This window comes from Pristiophorus japonicus, chromosome 1 (assembly GCF_044704955.1).
Source record: "Pristiophorus japonicus isolate sPriJap1 chromosome 1, sPriJap1.hap1, whole genome shotgun sequence".
In the NCBI taxonomy this organism is placed as follows: Eukaryota; Metazoa; Chordata; class Chondrichthyes; family Pristiophoridae; genus Pristiophorus; species Pristiophorus japonicus.
Genome location: NC_091977.1, coordinates 439,722,699 through 439,738,321, shown reverse-complemented (window position 1 = coordinate 439,738,321; position 15,623 = coordinate 439,722,699). Strand labels below are relative to the sequence as shown.

The window sequence follows — 15,623 nt, the reverse complement described above, 5'->3', positions numbered from 1 at the left end:
GTGAAAACTGTATTATCAGTTGTTAGGTTTTAGTAAAGAAATTAAGCAGAATAGGAATGGTTCTGCTGTTGTTTCTGTATATAATTTTGGTTGCACACATAACCATATAGTCAGACCGAACAGAAATCATGTCAGCATCATACTTGATGCTTTTTGTTGTAATGAAGTTCATGTTTGATAAATATAGTTCGCATACAAGGTGCAAATGATCTTATCGCTGGATGTGTGGCAAAGAAAGCAGAGGGCTTGAAATCGTATAATTCTTAGATTTGAGAACTTTTATAATTTGGTTTCTTCTTAATCCATTCTGTCCCAGGAAAACAATTATATACTAATGCAGGATCAAAGCAAAAATTTATTTAAAGCAGTGAGCAATGTAACTTCTGTTATTTTGAAATGCAGAAAATGGTACATGAATGGAATATTTGAGGTAAGCCGACAAGAACTGTTTGTGGACCTTCAGTCATATCTTGTACATTCCTGGGCTTGCTTGATGGCTCAGTAAGTTTAGCCATTGAGTAACTGAGCTGTTCAAATCCAGGCCCCCGATACATAGCCTGCTGTGAGTTATCTGATGTGTGCGATGGTAGTGTTCCAGTTGCTTCAATTAGATCCTAACCCCAGGATTAGGAGGGGACAATCGGCCAGGGTTCCTGCTCCTGATAGCTATCCACTAAATACATACATGGTTCTCGTATTGGACTGTTCAGCAACCTAATAACTCATTTTAAGAGTGGAAGCAAGTCTTCCTCGATTCCAAGGTACTGCCTATGATGATGATGATGATGATGATGATGACATGTCGATATAGTTTGAGGATACAATAATCCTCTGCTGTAATGACTTCTTCAATGGTCAGACAATATTCACATGAGAAAAATAGCCACTTGGATGAGGTACTTGAGGATTCTTGGTGTCCATGGAGGGACAGGAACAAATAGTTATAGAACGGGTGTAAAAATATGATAAAATGAGAGGAACTGCTATTAAAAATGAATTAAACTATATCTACAGCAATGCACAGTGTTCATAATAAAGCCGGGGAACTGGAGGCAATAATACATTGCAAGGAACCAGACAAAGTAGGGATTACGGAGACATAGCTACAGAAAAATCAGGACTGGGAATGAAACATTACAGTGTATAACATATTTCGAAAAGATAGATGGGGAAAAGGGGGAGGTGGAGTAGCTGTACTGATTCGGAATAACATAATGGCAGTAGAAAAAGCTATCAGCAAGACAAAAATAGAATCCATGTGGATAGATATAAAATATAATATAGGATCAATCGCACAAATCGGAGTAGTCTACAGACCACTTAATAGTGGAAGGGAGGTGGAAGAAGAAATATGGAAACAAATTGGGGAAATGAATAAAACAACGTAGAATAATAATCATGGGGGATTTCAACTACAGGTGCAGCGTCCAGAATCCAGAGTTCTGGAATGTTCCAGAATCCGACTCCGGACCGATTGGTGGCAGGGTCATCTCGAATCCGTAAAATGTTCCGGAATCCGGACCCGACGACCCTGCCGATCTCTGGGCTCTGCCACTGCCTGGCCTCGGGCCTCGCCTCGCTGCCGCTCTCCTCGCCGCACTGTCGCTGCCCTTACCTAGAGGCCTCTTTGGCGGGGCCGGCCCGCCCGACGACCTCTGCGGCGGGGCCCCCCCTGCCTGAACACCACCTCAGCTGGGCCCACCCGACAACCTTCTCGCCGGGCCCCGGGTGGCCTGAACAGTCCCACTTCAGACATTCTGAAATCTGGAAATACCCAAACCTCGGCTCGGGTGTTTCCGGATTCGGGATGTTAGAAAGACGTGCCAAAGTCCGGAAAAATGCAGAACCCGGAATGCCTTCAGTTCTGAGGGTTCCGGATTCGGGATGCTGCACCTGTACCATGATATTAATTGGCTAGATCTAATAATGGAGAATGATCCAGAGCAAATAAAAGAAGTAAAAGTAGGGGAACATCTAAGCAATAGTGACCATCATATGACACGCTTTAAGATAATTGCGAAGGACATAAGCATGACCAAGACCAGGGTAATAGATTTGAGAAAAGCTAATTTTGTGGGGCTGAGAATAGAACTTGGGAAAATAAAATGGACAACAATACTGGCAAACATTGATCTAGTGGGAAATATATAAAATGGTGTTCAACAGAGTCCAGGAAAAATATATTCTGCTTTTAAAAAAAAAAAAAAAACAAGAATGAGCTTAACACTAATGAGGCATGAAGATAAAAAGGGAAAAATTGAGGGTAAGGAAAGAGGCAGAGACTAAGTACATGGACAGCAGGGGAGAGCATGACAAGAGAAAATACGAAGAGATTCGGAGAGAAGTCAAAAAAAAGTTAGAAAGGCAAAAAGAAACTATGAAATTAAATTATCAAGGAACATAAAACAAAATAGTAAAATATTTTGCAGGCACAAAATAATAGGGCCATTAAGGGATGGACAGAATAATATCACTGGCAGCAATCGAGAGATGACAGAAAAATTAATTAATTACTTTGCTTCACTATTTATCAGGGAGACAGAACCGGTGGATATGACACTGGACAATTGGATTAGAAACTAGATAAATGTATTTAAAATAAAGAGGAGAAATATTTAAATAAACTAGTCAAACTCAGGATAAAACCCCTGGTCCGGACAGATTACATCTGTGCATTTTATAGGGAAGAGATAGCAGAGGCATTACTATACATGTTTAATAATTCGTTAGAACAGGTGCAGTGCCAGAGGACTGGTGGACAGCTAACGTAATACCTATATTTAAGAAGGGAGATAGAACATGATCAGGGAAATAAAGACCAGTCAGCTTAACGTCGGTGGTACGAAAAATAATTGAATTCCTACTACAGGAGAAAATAGAAGAACATTGAGAAACCCAAAATATAATAATGGATTTCAAAAGGGAAAGTCTTGCTTGACCAACCTCATTGAATTCTTTGAATAGGTAAGAGTAGTCAAGAGTAATGCAGTAGATGTAATTTATCTAGATTTTCAAAAGGCACCGCATAATAGACTATTGAATAAGGTCTGAGCATGCGGAGTCACGGGAGGAGTAGCAGAATGGATAACTAGCTAGCTTCAAGACAGAAAGCAGAGAGTAGAGGTAAAGGATAGCTATTCAGAGTGGTAAAAGGTGGGAAGTGGTGTTCCACAAGGATCATTGTTGGGACCACTTGATAAAAATTTATATTAACGATTTAGACTTTGGAATCCAAAACACAATTTCGACATTTGCGGATGACACCAAATTGGGGGGCGGGGGGGAGCGGGGCATAGTCAATATTGAGGAGGACTGCAACAAATTACAAGACATGAATGAACTTGAAGAATGGGCATATCATTGAAAATACAAATCTAAGTGGGGTAGAAGAGCAAAGGGATCACAGAGCACAAATACACAAATCACAAAGTAGTGACACAGGATTAACAAGGCTTAAAAAAAAAAACATCAATAAGGTTTATTTCTAGAGGGATAAAATTGAAAAGTAGAAAAGTTATTTGGTATCGAACCTTGGTTAGATTACACTTGGAGTATTGGGTACAGTTCTGGTCACCATATTATAAAAAGGATATAGAGGCACTGGAGAGGGTGCAAAACAGATTTACAAAGATGATACCAGAAATGTGAGGGTATACCTATCAGGAAAGAATGCACAGGCTGGGTCTCTCTTCTCTTGAAAAGAGAAGGCTGAGGGATGACCTAATAGAGGTCTTTTAAAATAATGAAAGGTTTTGATAGAGTAGATACAGAGAGTGTGTTTCCACTTGTGGGAAAGAGCATAACTAGAAACAGAGAAAATAGGAGCAGCGGTCGGCCATTCGGCCCTTCAAGCCTGCACCGCCATTCAATATGATCATGGCTGATCCTCTATCTCAACACCATATTCCTGCTTTCTCCCCGTACTCCTTGATGCCTTTTGTGTCTAGAAATCTATCCATCTCTTAAATATATTCAGTGACTTGGCCTCCACAGCCTTCTGAGGTAGAGAATTCCACAGGTTCATCACCCTCTGAGTGAAAAAATTTCTCCTCATCTCGGTCCTAAATTTCCTACCCAGTATTTTGAGATTGTGAGCCTTTGTTCAAAACTTCCCAGCCAGGGGAGACATCCTCCCCTCATCCAGTCTAACCAACCCTGTCAGAATTTTATGTTTCAATGAGATCCCCTCTCATTCATATAAACTCGAGTGGATACAGGCCGAGGTGACCCAATCTCTCCTCATACGACAGTCGTGCCATCCCAGGAATCAGTCTGGTGAACCTTTGCTGCACTCCCTCTATGGCAAGTATATCCTTTCTTGGGTAAGGAGACCAAAACTGCACACAAGACTCCAGGTGTGGTCTCACCAAGGCCCTGCATAACTGTAGTAAGACATCCTTGCTCCTGTACTCAAATCCTCTTGCAATGAAGACCAACATACCATTTGCCTTCCTATTCTACTTGCTGCACCTGCATGTTTGCTTTCTATGGGCTCAAAATTGGCCAGGAGTTGCTTCGTTTTTTTTGGAGCAACTTGATTTTTCTGGAGTATCTTAAAAATCCCCAATTTGCACATTCAATTTGCGCTAGTGTAAGTGAGTTAGTTAGGATTTTCTTTTGTTTAGATTTTCAAAAGGGGACGTTACCAGCCACTTACGTCCGTTTTGGCCATTTCGGCCACTTTGGACAGCTAATAGTTACTCCAAACTAACTTAGGCCAGCGTATGTGGCCACTTGTGAAAACCCTTGCGGAGAGGTGAGAAATAAGCGCAGGTAGGTACATCGGAGACCATTCGGCCTGAGATAGGGGTGGGAAAGGAAGCGGAGAGGACCTTGCATCAAGACTCTCAAAAATAAAGCACAAGAAGTAATAAACATTCAAGAAGACATAAAAACATTCAAGAAGAAATAAAAAATAAAAGTAAGTCCTACCTTCATCTCAAAACTCGGCCCAGGAAGGCAGCGGGCCGGCTGGTGCGGGAGGCCACTCGGCAGGGGATAGGTGCGGGACAACAACGCACCAGGAGGACACTCGGCCAGGGATAGGTGGAGGAGCGATTGAAGTGCTATCGGAGAGCACACAGGCAAACTCACCGACCGGACAGGCTGCAGCAAGGGCAAAAGACAAGCAGCTACTTTAACAGCAGGTCGGTCGGTGCGGCAGCTCATCAGTCGGTCTGGGATAGGGGCGGGAAGACCGGGAGACCACTTGGCCAGGGACTGCCTGCCGACATCGAAGCACACACAGGCTGGCTGCAGGAATCAACCTCACGGACAGGCTGCAACAGGCTGGGTGGGGTGTGGGGGGAGAGAAGTCACATGACTAAAGTGGGAGAGGACAAAAGACCTTTGGGTGTGGCCCATATACATATCTAGGGGGGGGGCGGGGTTAAGAGAGAGAGAGAGAGACAGACAGACACAACTGCAAACCTCTGCTGTGCTGCCTGCTTTCCTGCCATTTCACCTTCTTTGAAAGTTTAACTTTAACTTTAAGTATGGCTGCAATAATATCAATGCCACACCTTTTGCGAGCGTTCTGCATCATTGTGCTACATAGTAGACCATGGATTAGAGCTCATCATCTCAGGAACATCAGAGCCTGTTGGCTGCTGGACAGGAGGCCTTACCAACCTTGGCAATTTTGAGTCAGGCGTTCGTACCTGGACCTGAGTGATGCAGATTGTGTCAGAAGGCTGCGTTTCTGCAGAGAAGTTGTCTGAGATATCTGAGTTGCTGAGACCAGACTTATAGCTGAGAAGCGGCAGGTGGACTGCTTTGTCTGTTGAAGTGAAGGTTACAGCTGCACTTTCCTTCTATGCCTCGGGATCGTTTCAAGCCACAACTGGAGATGTGTGCGCCATCTGTCAGCATGGAATACATGTCTCCATTCGCCAGGTCATGGCTGCACTGCATGCGCAGAGGAATGACTTCTTGAAATTCCCAATGACCGTCCAAGTAATCCATGACAGGGCTGTGGGGTTCTCGAGGATTGCTGGCTTCCCAAAGGTACAGGGCTGCGTTGATTGTACCCACATCACCTTGTGAGCACCTGTGGAAGATGCCGAGCTGTTCAGGAATAGAAAAGGCTTCCACTCCATCAGTGTGCAGCTAGTGTGTGACAACATGCATCGCATCATGTCAGTCGATGCAAGATACCCTGGCAGCACCCATGATGTGTTCATCCTACGCGACCGCGTTATATCTGACATGTTTGAGCAGCAGCCAGAAGGGCAGAGCTGACTACTGGGAGATAAAGGGTACGGCCTCGCCACCTGGCTCATGATGCCCCTACACGTAACCCGGATGGAAGCTGACCATCAATACAACATGTTGCTCATTACAACACGCAGCATCATAGAGAGGACCATTGGCATCTTGAAACAGTGTTTCCGATGCCTGGATCATTCCGGAGGCTCCTTACAATATTCTACTGAGATTGTCGGTCAGTTCACTGTTGTGTGCTGCATGCTGTACAACTTAGCCATCATGAGGCAGTAGCAGCTGATAGTGGAAGAAGACGACCCACCAGCAGTGAGAGTGGCTGAAAATGATTTGGAAGGTGCAGGTGACGAGCAAGAGGTGGAGGAGGAGGATGTTGAGGAGGCTATTGATGGAGTGCAGCGAAGGTTCACCAGACTGATTCCAGGGATGGCTGGGCTGTCACATGAGGAGCGACTGGATCAACTGGGCCTTTATTCACTGGCGTTTAGAAGGATGAGGGGGGACCTCATAGAAACATATAAGATTCTGACGGGACTGGACAGGTTAGATGCGGGAAGAATGTTCTCGATGTTGTGGAAGTCCAGAACCAGGGGACATAGTCTTTAGGATAAGGGGTAGGCCATTTAGGACTGAGATGAGGAGAAACTTCTTCACTCAGAGTTGTTAACCTGTGGAATTCCCTGCTGCGGAGAGTTGTTGATGCCAGTTCATTGGATATATTCAAGAAGGAGTTAGATATGGTCCTTACGGTTAAGGGGATCAAGGGGTATGAAGAGAAAGCAGGAAAGGGATACTGAAGGAATGATCAGCCATGATCTAATTGAATGGCGGTGCAGGCTCGAAGGGCCGAATGGCCTACTCCTGCACCTATTTTCTATGTTTCTATGCGTAAACTATGCAAGTGCCTGAGGTCAGAGCATGACGTCGGAGGAGGATGGGCCATCATGCTCCTTTAACGATTGCTTGAGCCTTGCGCCAGCAGCTCATCCGTGAATGCTTTACTGATGCCTGAGGGCTCAACGACAACTATTCCGCATGGACATGTTTATTTTTTGGAGCTGTTCCGTAATGTTGTGTTGTGTTAACGGAACATGATTCAGTTTTCATGTAAAATATACATTTTATTCAAAAGTTTACAATGTACTTAACTTTAGTGTAATAAAATAATTCTTGTATCAAACTTTACTTTAATATGACTCTGAGATCACTTAAAAACTTTAAGATGACTTATAAACTTGTAAATTTACATAACTTACAAAAAACTTTCAATTTGAAAACGGTTACAGCATTACCATCAACAGCAGCAGCAAAGAAAAGCTTCACCCATTTCTCATCCCCATCTAGGTGAATGTGCACCACTTCATGGTGTGTGGAGGGGTGGAGGGGGTTGGGCGGTCAGTTGTTAATGTGGAGAGCCCGGCTTGGGTCTCTTCAGAGGCTGGTGTGGGGATTGCAGTGGGAGTGGCGCATGGCCTGGGTGTGTTCCCTTATTGCAGTAGCTAACTCTCTCTCATGCCCTCCCTGATGGCCTGTGCTGTTCTTTCTACGACCCCTGACATTCCCTTCCGCATGGACACTATTCCCTCACTGATGTTGCCGGAAATCATTCCTATTTCCCGTGTGATTACTGTTAGTTCTCCCGACAGTCCTGTTACCTCATCACCCACCCCACTAATGGTGTCCACAAGTGATCGGGTAAGGTCACTGCTCTCCGTACTCAATGACATGATCTGATCCACATCTGTTGCATCCTGCATCTCAGGAAAGCGTGGCCGATTTCTCCTTATCCTCACCGTCGGCCTGCCTCGCGGCACCAGTGGGAGGCGCAGGATGGGACAGTGGGGCCCTGGGTGTTCCATGCTGCATCCCACCACCGCTGGGACTCGCAATCTCTGATGGTGGGGCCCTGTGTGTTCCATGCTGCATTTCAGCACGACTGGGATGCGCAACCTCTGACGGGCTGAAACCAAGGAATGTCACACCAGAACTCATGGAATGGTTTGCCAACGCCCACTCCATTAACCTCATCCATATTCCGTACAACATTGTCCCCTTCATCCATCTCCATCCGCCCCCGCCCAATGTTGGTCTGCAGGGTTAGGCTCGTCTGTGGCTGGATCTTCACGATTGGCATCAGGTTCTGTTAGTCAAATGGTTAGCAGTACAGGAGGGGGCAGAATGGGTGGCATGAGTAGGCTCTCTCATCCTCGCCGGGGGGCGGGGGGGGCTGTGGTTGCTACTGCTGTTGGGGAGGGTTGAAACTAGCTTGGCAGGGGATGGGACCTGAAGACAGATTCAGTAGGGAGGGGAGTAAAGCTGGAATTGGAAAGCAAAAATAAAGAAAGTGAGTTTGAAGGAGAGAGGAAACCAGCAGGGAAAAAAGGTTTGGAAAAAACAAATTTAAAGGCACTCTGTCTAAATGCACGTAGCATTTGTAACAAAATAGATGAGTTGACGCCACAAATTGAGACACATGGGTATGATCTGATAGCCATTAGAGACGTGGTTGCAAGGTGACCAGGACCGGGAATTAAATATCCAGGGGTACTTGACAATCCGGAAGGACAGACAGAAAGGAAACGTAGGTGGGGTAGCTCTATTGATAAAGGATGGAATCACTGCAGTCGTAAGAAATGATATTGGCTCAAATGATAAGGGTGTTGAAACAGTTTAGGTGGAGATAAGGAACAATAAGGGGGGAAAGTCACTGGTGGGCGTAGTCTATAGGCCCCCTAACAGTAGCAACTCTGTTGGTCGGATCATAAACCAGGAAATAGTGGGGGCTTGTAAAAAGGGAACAGCAATAATCATGGGTGATTTTTAACCTCCATATTGATTGGACAAATCAAATTAATCAGTGTAGCCTTGAGGAGGAGTTCATAGAGTGCATAAGGGACAGGTTCCTTGAGCAGTATGTAACGGAACCAACCAGGGGGCAGGCTATCTTAGATCTGGTCCTGTGCAATGAGACAGGATTAATAAACAATCTTTTAGTAAAGGATCCCCTTCGAATGAGTGATCATAGCATGATTGAATTTCAAATCCAGATGGAGGGTGAGAAAGTTGGATCTCTAACCAGCAGACTAAGCTTAAATAAAGGAGACTATGAAAGTATGAGGGCAGAATTGGCTAAAGTGGACTGGGAAAACTGATTAAAGTGTAGGACGGTTAATGAACAGTGGTGTACATTTAAGGAGATATTTCACAACTCTCAAGAAAACTATATTCCAGTGAAGAGGAAAGGGTGCAAGAGAAAAGATAGCCATCCGTGGCTAACTAAGGCAATTAAGGACGGTAGCCAATTTAAAATCAAAGGTATACAGTCAGAGGACAGAGACTGGGAAGTGCTTAAAAGCCAGCAAAGAATGACTAAAAACATGATTGAAAGGGAGGATAGACTATGAAAGTAAACTAGCACAAAATATAAAAACGGATAGCAAGAGTTTCTATAGGTATATAAAAAGGAAAAGAGTGGCTAAAGTAAATGTTGGTCCCTTAGAAAACAAGACCAGGAAATTAGTAATGGGGAACATGGAGATGGCAGAAACTCTGAACAAATATTTTGTATCAGTCTTTATGGTAGAGGACACTAACAATATTCCAGTAGTGGATAGCCAAGGGGCTATAGGGAGGGAGGAACTTAACACAATCACATTCACGAAGGAGATGGTACTCAGTAAGATAATGGGACTAAAGGCAGATAAATCCCCTGGACCTGATGGCTTGCATCCTAGGGTCTTAAGAGAAATAGTGGCGGGGATTGTGGATGCATTGGTTGGAATTCACCAATTCCCCGAATTCTGGGGAGGTCCCAGCAGATTGAAGAACTGCAAATGCAACGCCCCTATTTTTAAAAAAAGGAGGCAGACAAAAAGCAGGAAACTATAGACCAGTTAGTGTAACATCTGTGGTTGGGAAAATGCTGGAGTCTATTGTTAAAGAAGCAGTAGCAGGACATTTGGAAAAGCAAAATTTGATCAGGCAGAATCAGTATGGATTTATGAAGGGGAAGTCGTGTTTGACAAATTTGCTGGAATTGTTTGAGGTTGTAGCGAACAGGGTGGATAAAGGGAAACCAGTGGATGTGGTGTATTTGGACTTCCAGAAGGCATTTGACAAGGTACCACACAAAGATAAAAGTTCACGGGGTTGGGGGTAAAATATTAGCATGGATAGAAGATTGGCTAACAAACAGAAATCAGTCGGGATAAATGGTTCATTCTCTGGTTGGCAATCAGTAACGAGTGGGGTGCCGCAGGGATCAATGCTGGGACCCCAACTATTTACAATCTTATATTAACGACTTGGAAGAAGGGACTGAGTGTAACGTAGCCAAGTTTGCTGACGATACAAAGTTGGAGGAAAAGCAATGTATGAGGAGGACAAAAAATCTGCAAACGACATGGCTTAAGTGAGTGGGCAAAAATTTGGCAGATGGAGTATAATGTTGGAAAGTGTGAGGTTCTGCAATTTGGCAGAAAAAAAATCAAAGAGCAAGTTATTATTTAAATGGAGAAAGATTGCGAAGTGCCGCAGTACAGCAGGACCTGGGGGTACTTGTGCATGAAATGCAAAAGAATAGTATGCAGGTACAGCAAGTGATTAGGAAGGCCAATGGTATCTTGGTCTTTATTGCAAAGGGGATGGAGTATAAAAGCAGGGAAGTCTTACTAGTTATACAGGGTATTGGTGAGGCCATACCTTGAATACTGTGTGCAGTTTTGGTTTCCTTATTTATGAAAGGATATACTTGCTTTGGAGGCAGTTCAGAGAAGGTTCACTAGGTTGATTCTGGGGATGAGGGGGTTGACTTATGAGGAAAGGTTGAGTAGGTTGGGCCTCTACTCATTGGAATTCAGAAGAATGAGAGGTGATCTTATCGAAACGTATGAGATTATGAGGGGCTTGACTAGGAGGATGCTTCCACTCATGGGGGAGACTAGAACTAGAGGGCATGATCTTAGAATAAGGGGCTGCCCATTTAAAACTGTGGAAGCTGGGACATTGAATAAATTTAAGCAGAAATAGACAGTTTCTTAAACAATAAGAGGTTATGGGGAGCGGGCGGGGAAGTGGAGCTGAGTCCATGATCAGATCAGCCCTGATCTTATTGAATGGCGGAGCAAGCTCGAGGGGCTGTATGGCCTACTCCTGTTCCTATTTCTTATGTTCTTATAGCAGGCCAGGCAGCAGGTTGATTTGAAGGGCCAGGATGAATTTTCAGGACTTGCACTCTCCTTCGTGTGTGGGCCCAGCTTGTGCAGTACTGATTGTTTTTCTCCAGGTAGGACCCGTCAAAGCAGCGACTCTCTCTCTTCTCAGGGTGCCAGTTGATGCAGCTTTGGCGGGCCTCCTCCTGTTCAAGTTCTTTCCCTTTTGTTGTGTGCCAATTTCTTCTGCAAAGATGAAAATGCAACTTTTTAGAGAGGGTGTCTTTCTGCTGGGTGGGACATATGCAGCTGGTCACATTTACAATTGCATTTGCATTGAATAAATGAAAATATTACTTGCAGTAACTACTTGACCAAGGTCCTGCCATTTCTTTTTACACTGGCTTCCAGACATCTGTGTGTTCTCCACTGCGCAATAATCTTCTGCAACTTGGTTCCTGCATTTCTTCATTCTTTGGGTGGCACTTTTGGGCAACCTCTGTTGTTGGTATCCAGCTCCTGCCATCTGTTCCCAATGAGATTAACTAGTATCTCCACTTCGTCATGCAAGAAATTCTTCGTTCTTTGATGCATGTTGTTGCATTGCTGTATTGAATTGACACTCACAACACTTTTCCAATGTCCTTAGACAGTGATTTTTCCAAACACCCAGTCCTTATTTTGCATGCAGCAATGATTTTCAGATGGACAGCACTCCTCCTGGAACTTTTGCAGGCATGCAGCACTATTAACACATGGCACTCACTGCTTCTTGATTCCAGCAGCTGATTTCTTCCGCAGCACTCCTTCTGGCACCAAAAACCAAGCAGCTTCGTATCCCTTTAAAGATGGCTGATTGCTAAAGTACTGCAAATGCGCGGACATCGCGACCCGACTCCAATGCGCATGCGCAGACGTCCCGGCATGTTTTCAGCGCAGGACGCTGGCTGCGGCCCCCACTCCACTGGCCACACTGCGCGACGACCGATGAGAGGCCAGACAGCGTCCAAAGTGGGGAGCGATTTTTTTTTTTCTTATTTTTTTTTCTCAGCAGTTTTCAATGCAGAAAGTCGATGCATCTCTCCCGTGAGTGCACCGAAAAATGCATGGGCCAATTTTGAGCCCAATGACTGGTGTACAAGGGCACTTGGGTCCCTTTGTACATCGGCATTTCCCAAGCTATCACCATTTAAATAATGCTTTGCCTTTGTTTTTCCTACCAAAGTGGATAACTTCACATTTATACTGCATCTGCCATGTGTTTGCCCACTCATTCAACCTATCTAAATCGTCTTGCAGCGTCTTTGCATCCTCGTCCCAACTCACAATCCCACCTAGTTTTGTCGTCTGCAAACTTGGAAATATTACATTTGACTCCTTCATCCAATTTATTTACATGTAACCAATTTTCAATCCATGCCAGTATATTACCTCCAATCCGATGTGCTTTAATTTTGCACATTAACCTCTTATGTGGGACTTTATCAAAGGCCTTCTGAAAATCCAAATACACTACATCCACTGGTTCTCCCTTATCTATTCTCCCTTATCTATTCTATCAGTTACATCCTCAAAAAACTCCAGTAGGTTTGTCAAACACAATTTTCCTTCATAAATCCATTTTGACTTTGTTTAATCCTGTTGATATTATCTAAGTGTCCTGTTATCACATCCTTTATAATAGACTCGAGCATTTTCCCGACTACTGTTGGGAAACTAACCGGTCTGTAGTTACCTGTTTTCTCTCTCCCTCCTTTTTTAAATAGTGGGGTTACATTTACCACCCTCCAATCTGCAGGAACTGTTCCATAATCTATAGAATTTTGGAAGATGACAACCAATTGCATCCACTATTTTCATGGTTACCTGTTTTAATACTTTGGGATGCAGATGATCAGGCCCAATGGATTTATCAGTTTTCAATTCTATTAGTTTCTCCAGCACTATTTCTTTTTAATAATCATTTCCTTTAATTCCTCTTGCTCACTAGATAGACCCTTGGTTCCCTAGCATTTCTGGGAAGTTATTTGTGTCCTCTTCCGTGAAGACAGAACCGAAGTATTTATTTAATTGTTCTGCCATTTCCTTGTTCCCCATTATAAATTCTCCTGTTTCTGACTGTAAACATAGAAACCTAGAAAGTAGGTGCAGGAGTAGGCCATTCGGCCCTTCGAGCCTGCACCACCATTCAATATGATCATGACTGATCATGCAACTTCAGTACCCCATTCCTGCTTTCTCTCCATAGTCCCTGATCCCTTTAGCCGTAGGGAACATTCTTCCTGCATCTAACCAGTCCAATCCTGTCAGAGATTTATGGGCCCAAGTTTCGGGCCGCGCCTAGAACGGCGCAGCCCCGACCTGGACGACCGTTTTTCACGCCACAAAGTGCGCCTAAAAAAAAGGTCCAGATTCTCGGGCTCCTGCTGGTCCTCTTGAGCCTGGCGCGGCGCAGCACCAGCAGTTGGGGGCGGAGCTAGGTCCCTGCGCTGAAAACAGTGCCGGGACCTCTGCACATGCACGCTACAGTGGGCACGCATGTGCAGTAGCTCCAGGCGCCCAAAACTGTGTGGGAGGGGCCCGAAGCACGCAGCCCCGAGCCCTGGCCGAATGGCCTCACTGGGACTGCGTGCATAAGGCTCCTTCCACGCCCAGCTCCTGCTTCCTACCGCCCCGCGCTCTTTCTCCCAACCCCCCCCCCCCCCCCAACCTGACCTCCCTCCCTCCCCGCCCTTGACACGAACCGACCCGCGCTCCCCCCACCCCCTACCCGAACCAATCCAACTTCCATCCTCCTCCTCCTCCTCCTCCTCCGCCCCCGGACCCCCGACCTGACCCACCCAACGCCATCTACCTGTAAATCTGGTGCTGGGGACGGGCCCGGCCTGAAGTCTTGGGCCCGGCCCGTTCTTCTCCTCCCCCCCCCCCCATCTCCCTTTCCCCCCCCCCATCTCCTTTCCCCACCCCCCCATCTCCTTTCCCCACCCCCCCCATCTCCTTTCCCCACCCCCCCCATCTCCTTTCCCCACCCCCCCCATCTCCTTTCCCCACCCCCCCCATCTCCTTTCCCCACCCCCCCCATCTCCTTTCCCCACCCCCCCCATCTCCTTTCCCCACCCCCCCCATCTCCTTTCCCCACCCCCCCCATCTCCTTTCCCCACCCCCCCCATCTCCTTTCCCCACCCCCCCCATCTCCTTTCCCCACCCCCCCCATCTCCTTTCCCCACCCCCCCCATCTCCTTTCCCCACCCCCCCATCTCCTTTCCCCACCCCCCCCATCTCCTTTCCCCACCCCCCCATCTCCTTTCCCCACCCCCCCATCTCCTTTCCCCACCCCCCCATCTCCTTTCCCCACCCCCCCATCTCCTTTCCCCACCCCCCCATCTCCTTTCCCCACCCCCCCATCTCCTTTCCCCACCCCCCCATCTCCTTTCCCCACCCCCCATCTCCTTTCCCCACCCCCCCATCTCCTTTCCCCACCCCCCCATCTCCTTTCCCCACCCCCCCATCTCCTTTCCCCACCCCCCCATCTCCTTTCCCCACCCCCCCATCTCCTTTCCCCACCCCCCCATCTCCTTTCCCCACCCCCCCATCTCCTTTCCCCACCCCCCCATCTCCTTTCCCCACCCCCCCATCTCCTTTCCCCACCCCCCCATCTCCTTTCCCCACCCCCCCATCTCCTTTCCCCACCCCCCCATCTCCTTTCCCCACCCCCCCATCTCCTTTCCCCACCCCCCCATCTCCTTTCCCCACCCCCCCATCTCCTTTCCCCACCCCCCCATCTCCTTTCCCCACCCCCCCATCTCCTTTCCCCACCCCCCCATCTCCTTTCCCCACCCCCCCATCTCCTTTCCCCACCCCCCCATCTCCTTTCCCCACCCCCCCATCTCCTTTCCCCACCCCCCCCATCTCCTTTCCCCACCCCCCCCATCTCCTTTCCCCACCCCCCCCATCTCCTTTCCCCACCCCCCCCATCTCCTTTCCCCACCCCCCCCATCTCCTTTCCCCACCCCCCCCATCTCCTTTCCCCACCCCCCCCATCTCCTTTCCCCACCCCCCCCATCTCCTTTCCCCACCCCCCCCATCTCCTTTCCCCACCCCCCCCATCTCCTTTCCCCACCCCCCCCATCTCCTTTCCCCACCCCCCCCATCTCCTTTCCCCACCCCCCCATCTCCTTTCCCCACCCCCCCATCTCCTTTCCCCACCCCCCCCATCTCCTTTCCCCACCCCCCCCATCTCCTTTCCCCACC

At 47.0% G+C, this 15,623-nt stretch overlaps 1 protein-coding gene across 7 annotated transcripts in view; it reads left to right on the top strand.

Annotated features, from left to right (window-relative positions):
* trappc9 (trafficking protein particle complex subunit 9) overlaps positions 1–15,623 on the top strand; it is a 1,402,808-nt gene that overhangs the window by 106,324 nt on the left and 1,280,861 nt on the right. The gene's annotated exons all lie outside the window — the stretch shown is intronic.